Below are 9,177 nucleotides of genomic sequence, written 5' to 3' on the forward strand. Positions count from 1 at the left end.
GTGGGGTTTTGGCGGCAAAATGATGGACAAACAGAAATAAAATAAATTAAGCCCTATAAGAGGAGTATAGGAGAACAGAGATGAGAGCAGAAGGTGGGTAAGAGTCCTCACGCCAGGAAGGAGACAGAGCTGGGAGTGGGGGATCCCGTGGATACGAGGGAAGGCTGGGTGGCAGGAAGGGAGTCGAGGGGGGAAAGGAAGTGAGGAGAAGGGGGTGAGGGGAGAAGGGTGGGCGTTTGGGGGGTGGTAAGGTCCTTCAACAACCACGGCGGGGTAAGCGAGGGGGCTGGAGAGACCCGCACCCCAGGGCGCTAGCCGAGGCGAGCAGAGCACCCTGGCCCGAAGGGGTGCCAGGCCCCAGGCCCCGGGGGGGGGGGACACAGCTGGCAGACCTCCTCAGGAGGGGCCGTTCCTTGAGCCTTCTTCATTTCGTCGAGAGCGCCTCCTTCAGGGCCCAGTAGGCCTTGTCCATCCTGTCTTTGCCCATGATCAGGTCAAACAGGCCGGGCTCCTTGCTGCTCTCCAGGTTTATCAGGTCGGCCCGGGCGGCGGCCAGGCTCTGCCTCTGTGTCTGTGTTCCGCGCTCCAGGCGGTCCAGCGAGGGCGACCGCAGGAAGATGCAGGTGGCCGCAGGTCAGGCTTCCCGATGTTGCGCATGGCCCTGCAGGACCCACGTCAACAGATGCGGTTCACACGGCTTGCACCGCCGGCACGGCCGCTTTGCTGGTCCCATACAGGTTCCCTGAGACCTCGGTGTGCTCCATGAATTCCAACGAAAGACACAGTTCCAACCCTAGATTTTTATATCAGCTTATTTTTCTTTTGTTTCTTGTTTAACTCTTTTTTTGGTAGTTATGTTTCATAATCTACTTCCAAAGAGATTCAGAGCAAGCAACTAATGCATCTGTTTAACTGATCCAGTTTAAATGATTATGAAAAAGTTGGAAACGAAAAGCTACATTTCAACTTTATTTCTCAGTTAGCCTGATAATTGGGAGATAGTATAGAATATGCCACATCCCACTCCAAGATATTTTACAGGAAAATGCCAGAGGTCTGGCTCTCTACTCATTTTCTCTAAGAGTTTCCAGATTGCTCTAGATGCACCTAAAATATACAATTTTATATGGCAAACTACTCATGTATTCCTTTTATAACTAATTTTAAAAAATTATAAACATAAAATATATGCTTATGAGTTAAAATAAAAGTATGGAAGGGAATAACAGTTACTCCTCAGAAGTAATCACCGTCAAAAGATTTGCAAATCTCTTTCCAATATACATATTAGAACAAGAAGATTGTATTGCAGATTATGGCCTCTCCAGAATTTCTTTTGGGTTGGCCAAAAGGTTAGTTTGGTTTTTTCAGTAAGATAGCTCTAGCAGCACTTAGTTGTCTTTAACTTAATTTAAAACAATTTTGTTAGATGTGAAAGCTGTCATATCAGCGTGCATTTAAAAAAAGACATCAAAATTGTTAGATTTTTGTGTAGCCATTTTAATATTGAAGATGGAAGAAAAAAGCATTTTCGGCATATTATGCTTTATTATTTCAAGAAAGGTAAAAATGCAACTGAAAGGGTAAAAAAAGATTTGTGCAGGTTATGAGAAGGTGCTGTGACTGATCGACATGTCAAAGGTGGTTTGTGAAGTATCACATGGAGATTTCTCACTGGATGATGCTCCACGGTCAGGTAGACCAGCTGAAGTTGATGCGATCAAATCGAGACATTATTGAGATGATCAACATTATACCACGTCAGGAGATAGCCGACATACTCAAAACATCCAACTCAAGTGTTGAAAATCATTTGCACCAGGTTGGTTATGTTCATCGCTTTGATGTTTGAGTTCCACATAAGTTAAGAGAAAAAAACCTTCTTGACCATATTTCCTCATGCAATTCTCTACTTAAACGTAACAAAAACGTTCCGTTTTTAAAACAAATTGTGAAGGGCGATGAAAAATGGAAACTGTACAATAATGTGGAAGAGAAGAGATCGTGGGGCAAGCGAAATGAACCCCCACCAACCACACCAAAGGCTGGTCGTCTTCCAAAGAAGGTGATGTTGTGTATATGGTGGGACTGGAAGGGAGTCCTCTATTATGAGCTCCTTCTGGAAAATGAAACGATTAATTCCAACAAGTACTGCTCCCAATTAGACCAACTGAAAGCAGCACTCAACGAAAAACCTCCAGAATTCGTCAAAGAAAATGCATAATCTTCCATCAGGATAATGCAAGACCGCATGTTTCTTTGATGACTAGGCAAAAACTGTTAACAGCTTGGCTGGGAAGTTCTGATTCATCCGCCATATTCACCAGACATTGCACCTTTGGATTTCCATTTATTTCGGTGTTTACAAAATTCTCTTAATGGAAAAAATTTCAATTCCCTGGAAGACTGTAAAAGTCACCTGGAACAGTTCTTTGCTCAAAAAAATTAAAAGTTTTGGGAAGATGGAATTATGAAATTGCCTGGAAAATGGCAGAAGGTAGGGGAACAAAAAGGTGAATACGTTGTTCAATAAACTTCTTGGTGAAAATGAAAAATGTGTCTTCTATCTTTACTTAAAAAGCGAAGGCACTTTCTGGCCAACACAGTATATTGGAGAGGATGTGTCTGTGTGTGTTTGTGGGGAGGGGGCGCAATCTGGTTAAATGGAAAGGCTAGGAGAGAAGCTTCATTTGCATAGTAAGCAGTTAGTGTTTAGGCTGATGTTGATTTGGCCTGGTTTTGGGGGGTGGGGGTGGGAGCTGGAGGAGATTATGAGAGAACCTCATCTGAACCTACTCAGAGCCAGCCATAGCAAGCACTGCCATATATACATTTCCACAACTTGCTTTTTTAATTTAAAAATAGGTCTTGAATATTTCATCATCTCATCAACACATATAGATCTACCACCTTATTTTATAATAATTATATAGGACTCCATTGTGTTTAACTAGACTACTGATAAACATTTAGATCTTTTCCAATTTTCACTAAGCATTCTTGTGTATGTGTGTGTGTGTGTGTGTGTGCATGATCTGTATATATATAATCTCATAACATGAGAATTTCTATAGAATAGATTCAAAGAAGGGAAATTTCTAGGATGAAGGATATGTGCACTTTAAATTTGGACAGAAAACTGCCATTGTTTAATATACAATTATTGTACTGTTCAGTGTACAGTTGTTACATGACCCTACTTCCATTGTGCTGGCAGAATACTGTCTTATATGATTAACAGTGATCATGTAATTTAGTGTCCAAGCCAGAACACTTTTGAAAGAGAAAGGGGATACTAATAATTATTAACATAAATGTTATTAATGAGAATAATTGCTGAAAACTTAAGACAGTTTCACAAACAGCTTAAGAAGTTTCCATCGTCCTCCTTTTAACCCTCCCAAACTTACTTTATTACTCCCACAGTTTTACACTGAGAGAGTGTACAAAACTTCCAGCAGCCTGCTTGTCAGATCTTGTCTTAATGACAGCAGACCAAAGATTTAGGGGAAAGGAAGAAGAATTAGCTTCTAAATATTTTGCACTATTCAACTTCTCATTTGAAAAATGAAGATTCCCAAACCAGGAATCAAAACAAAATATCTCAGGGAATAAAGAAATAATATGGAGGGAAGGAAAAAAAAAGTGTTTTGAAAAATACTAATAGAACATTATTACGAAACATTTGCTTCCTGTAAGTCCAGCCTCAGGATTCCCTGATAAGCCGCAGAGCTATGTAAAAACATGAAAAAGAACATAGCATATTCAGTTTTCTGACGCCTATGACTTGGGTTCCAGCAGGCTAAATGTCAGGTAATCCCTGGACTAATGTTGATATTTATGGCTCAGCATGAGAACATATATTCTCTTTTGTGTCCTATAAAATGCTGGCAGGGGTTAGGCTACTTCTTTGCTTCTTTATGGACAGTCCAAGACCTGGAATGTTAGACATACGGCCTTCTGTGAGTGTAGTCTATCACATATGTCAGTTCCCATTTCCAAGACAGCTGGGAAAAAACTTATCTTATTCCCAGGCAAGATCAATCTATGGCAAAAATCTGTGTAAATTCAGGAGATGAGTGGCAGGTAGTTCCAGATGGAAAAAGAGCCCATCACATGCCTTGTACGTGTGTGTTCCCATCCCTCCAGCAGTGCCCTTTGTTAGTCATTAAGGATTACATTCCTTTTTCTGCCTGTTATCCCAGGCTCAGGAAGAAAGCCCTTGACGGGTTAATTGCCCAGCACACTGACTCATCTGTCTTGTGTTTCTTACTAAATGAGAGGCATTAACAGATCAGTGCTGAGGTGTTGGGAAGTGTGTTTCTAGCTAGTGGCAAGCTGTTGAAATGCCTCAGAGCCTTACAATCCACTACCTGAAGACAACCCCATGAGAGGGTATTTTCCAAAACGTTCCTCATTTCACCTCTGGTCCATTGGCTGCTAATTCGAAAAGTGGATGTAATGACCTAATTTTTTTTTAAGGCTGAATGTTACAACAACATACTGTGTAATAGGAACAACTATTAAGCTACGCTGATTTTTTTCAGTATATAGCAGTAGCCCCACTTTCTCACCCAGGCTTTGTTTTGATTAAGGCAGGCATTGGCAAAACATTTGAAATTCGTTCTGTTTCTGTGAAACGGATGTTTTCCTTTGTCAAAAGCTATCTGAAAGCTGAGATCAATCTATAGATACTGACAAAGAATGATAGCTGTTTGTTTGTCAAAAACAAACAATAATTGCCAAACAGTATGTATGGCAGATCTCATTTATGGAAAAATATGTATAAATATAGTATGTGTTGGTATATGAATGAGGAAATTTGAAAGACTCTGTACCACATTATTAATAGCTGCTATGTCTGGGGGTGGGATTGCCAGGGCTTTTTCTTCCTAAGACATCTGTATGATTTGCCTTTTATACAATAAGCATCTGTTCCTTTTCCAATCCAAAAGAGAAAGGGGATGCAAAAACAAAATTACTCACGAGGACTGAACTGATTTCTTAGCCCTACAATCAAAGGGGCTGAATTAACCAAAAGCAAACATAAGCAGGAATGACCAGTTCATAATGTGGAAGGCAGCATTATTATATATTAATAAACATTATATATATGCTTCTAAGGACAGAAGAAAAGGACAAATGCTAGAGAGACAGAATTTTCTATTACTCATTAAAAATATACTTGTTTTAAAAATAAGTAAATTTATTTCTTAATCTGCTTAGAAAACTTTTTCAGACTTGTAGAATTATTTTAGAAGAGTACTCATTTTGGTTATATAATTTGAACTCTCAGTTTAGGAAAATGTTCAGCTAGCATATGTCAGATGTTAGCTGGTAGTGACTGATGGCAAGTTACTGATACATAGTTCAATTATATCAGATCTAACACACCATTTGGTGAGTCATCCCAGTGTGGTGTAGTGGAAAGTACATAGTTTTTGGAGATTCAACCTGGATTCAAGTCTCCCCTCCCCCACTATACTTATAATTTGATCTTGAATAAGTTACTTAACTGCCTAGAGCCTCAGTTTTCTGAATTAAATGTATTTTGTAACAATAACTACTAGGTAGGGTGGTTATAAGGCTTAAACAAAATAATCTGTAAACTGCATTTTATAACCTGTAAAAAATGCTCTAGCCTATAGCAGGCACTGACTACTGAGTGAATGAATGAATGAATGAATGGGAGAATATTATTCTAGACTTTGTTAAGTGTCCCTACCAAAATGAGGGAGAGAGACTCATTCTAGTTCCTTCAGATGTGGAGTTTTTTAAAGAATAAAAGTGACTCTTATGATTTAGGAAAAGAAAAAAGTAAACAATAGTTGAATGAAGGCTCTAGATTTAGAATACTGCTGCAAAATTCTGAAATTGCCACACTCACACACGCACACACACAATTACCCCCAGCACCTATCATCCTTTAAGGCTATCTCAAATGTCACAGCCGTTGTGAGGCCTTTGCTGACTTCCCAGGCAAAAGCAGGAACTCCCTCCCAAGGAGGGCCTGGGATGCAAAGATTAGCTGTGCCAATGAGATTCTCTTTCAGAGGAATTAAAGCTAACAGAATCGAAGGAATTTGCCAGTTGGACAGAGAAGCCCACTTTCAGTATAAGTTCCCTTAATGATAGTGCCCCAGAAGGGAAAGTTCTATGACACAAGTCTACTCTTGGTGCCCCAGTTAGGAAAGAGGTAAAGTCAGGCATATACTCAAGGATATTTTAATTTAGTTATCCTATACAGGAATTTGGGGAGTGTGTAAACACCTCAGAGAGAAGTTTAAAATCCCTGTTCTTTTAGAAATAACTTGACCTGACAGCTTGTTTGTAGGCACTCATTATGTTTTCTTTCCTTATCCTGCAGCCCTTTCCATTCTTCCATTTGCCACATGACACTTCTGACCAGCAATGTACACACAAGTAACATTTTGGGGATCACAGAGCCAAACAGTTCAGATGTGTGTCTGATGACCAGGAGAGAAAGAAGGACCAGAGTTCTAGATTTGGAAGTTAACAGCAAAATGGTTATTTAAAATCCACAAGAGTAGAAGAAAATGCCTAATGATTGTTGAGTGTGGTTAGAAGAGCCTAAAACAAACTTGGTACTGGGCAGGGGAGGAGGAGGAGGAGGAAAAACTCATGAGGGAGTTTTTCAGAGAAGAACCAATGCAGAGACCATTGGTGATTGCTTCCCAAGGGGTTTTGGTGGGAAGGTAGAGATAGAATTCAGATTGCAGTGAGTTTTAAAGTGAAGGTGGACTAAAGAAGTAGAGCAGTGCTCATTGATTATCCTTTTAAGGAGACTGACAGAGGAGGAAAATTGTCCAGGCTTGGCACCCTTAATTGCTCCCTCTCCACCCATGGGCAAGGCCACAGGTCCCCTATAAATGGAGGCCAGGCTAGGTATCTGCACCTTGAGAAATCTCTCTGCTCTGGCTCCCTTCCAATTTCCTGCAACTTTTGGCTCTATCTTCCTATTTCTAGTCATAGATCCTTTAACTCCCATCCATTTTTTCCCCTCTCTGCCCAATGTATTTTGGATTGATACAGTGTTTGACCATCTCTTTTGTTCTCACCCTATTTCACCTGATGCTGCCCTCAGTTCCCTTTTTGTTCCATGTCCTGGGGCTCTACTCCAGCCCCTCCCCATCTGCGTACCCAGACCCTGACTCCTGGCCTCCCTGAGCCTCCCACCTTGTCTCGATTGGAGCAGAACTGGTTCAGAAGGAGAGAGAAAGGCACAAAATAGAGGAGGATAAAGTCAAGGAAAGGAGTGTCAGTTGGTTTCACTCTCGGAGAGACTGGGAAAGGAGAAAGAACGAGCAGCAGAGAGCAAAGGTAGGAAAGAGGAGAGAAGCTGAGGAGGCAAGTCTCCTGAGTGAGTACGAGGGGGTTAAGGACATGGGTGGAGGCCTTGACAGAGGAAGGGAAACTTCAGCCAGCCTCTGAGATAAGAGACAGTAGCTGACATTAAGGATGGGTGTGGTTAAATTCATAGGCGGCGAGGATTCTGCTCACAGTGAGGGGTATGGAGGTTGGGCAGGAGGTTTGAACTTGTGGGAGTTTGGATGGTCACTCAGGGGAAAGGGAAGGTGAACAAAGCAAGGAACAGCACTTTACGTACTGTGAGACCAGCAGAAGCTGGGGACCCAGCACTTGTAGTGGCGCCTGCTGCACCCTTGTGTCATTTTCTCCAGAAGTGCTTTAGCCCATGAAGACCATCTCTTAAGAGCCAGGCTGCGTATCAGTCCTGGTGACTTAGGCCAGCATTCCTAGGGCCTGACTTAGTTCTAGCCCAAGGGTCTGATGCATTGTCCTTAAGACACTGGAGGACTCAGAATGAAAGAACCTTGATGTCCTTTCAACTGACCTCTTGGCTCTACAAAGGAAGTGAGTGCCCTGCAGGCAGCATATATGAATTTGACAGGGGAATAGCAGACTATACGGAGAAAATAGTATGTTGCAGGATCAAGGCCAGTTTCCCTACTTGCTGTACACTGACCCTGCCCTGACTGAGGCTCAACGGAGACCCAGCCTGCTTGCCAGTTTTCCTGCTACAACTGGAAATTTTCATGACCCTCATTGCCCATTTTCCAGAGGAGACTGAGCATATGACTTTCCTGGTCTCTTTGCCACATAGAACAGGGGAGTATCCTGGGTTAAAAACTCTGAGGGATTCTGAAACAAACCATATTTTATGTATGAAGTTTGGTCAAAGGAAGGGTACCCGCTAGGCCATTCACAAGCTCCAGCAGGGTTACCATCTTGTCAGCACTTTGTAGCAGGTCTCTGAGCCTGGCCCATGACCTGCCTGGAACAGTACTACTCTGGGTGGCCTTTCCAACAGACTGCCTAGCTCCTCCATGATGAACTGTCTGAGAATGCTCAAGGGCAAAAGGCACAGCTGTGGTTGTTCTCTGGAATGAAGAACCACTCTGTACAGGGGCGCCCTGCCAGGAGAAACCCACCTCCATCACCGGGAAATCACGTGTTCTCTCAGCCGGGAAGGAAGCCAGCCAGGACTGAAGGGATCTCCCCTCCTTTCCTTGCTGGTCCATCTATCTTCCTGGGAATGTTTTTGGCACCCTTGTGGTTACAGGGAGCTAAAGCTCCCTTGCAGTCCAGGCCGTTATAGTGCCAGTGTCAAGGTTCCAAATGCAAAGGACAAAAAAATAAGTGCCAAGCATCCACACATTCCAAAACCAAGTGCTAAACCACCTATACAGGAGCTGCTGGCCTATCCATCACCCATCTCTACTCTACTCTCTACCATAAAAGAATGAAGGGAAAGAAGCTGGTAGAGGATTGACTCAGAGATGGTGGTGTGATCTTCCCTCACCCATGAGGAACGGGAAATTGGGGTTTCCTCCTCACCTCAGGCCGAGGGAAGGGGATTCAAGGGAACACAGTGTCTGACACAACCTCAGAGCTGGCTAACTACTCTGTGGGACCCAGTGCAAAATACAAATGGGGAGGCCCTTGTTCAAAAAGCAGGGTAAAATGACATTAAAAGTACTAAATGAAAAAAAATAAGAGGGTGGATTATATCCTTGCTCTCAGAAACACATCCTATTGAAGCAGATCTCAAGGTCTGCTTTGGGCAAAACTTTAGGCCTGGGTCCTTTAAGCATTAAGAGATGAGAAACAGTTATGTGTTTCATTAATTACCTATTG

At 42.4% G+C, this 9,177-nt stretch overlaps 1 pseudogene; it reads right to left on the reverse strand.

Moving 5' to 3' along the window:
• Positions 1–311: 311 nt before the first annotated feature.
• Positions 312–8,477, reverse strand: LOC118879832 (annotated as a pseudogene).
• Between the last annotated feature and the right edge of the window lie 700 nt (positions 8,478–9,177).

This window comes from Balaenoptera musculus, chromosome 1, assembly GCF_009873245.2.
Source record: "Balaenoptera musculus isolate JJ_BM4_2016_0621 chromosome 1, mBalMus1.pri.v3, whole genome shotgun sequence".
NCBI classification, from domain to species: domain Eukaryota; kingdom Metazoa; phylum Chordata; class Mammalia; order Artiodactyla; family Balaenopteridae; genus Balaenoptera; species Balaenoptera musculus.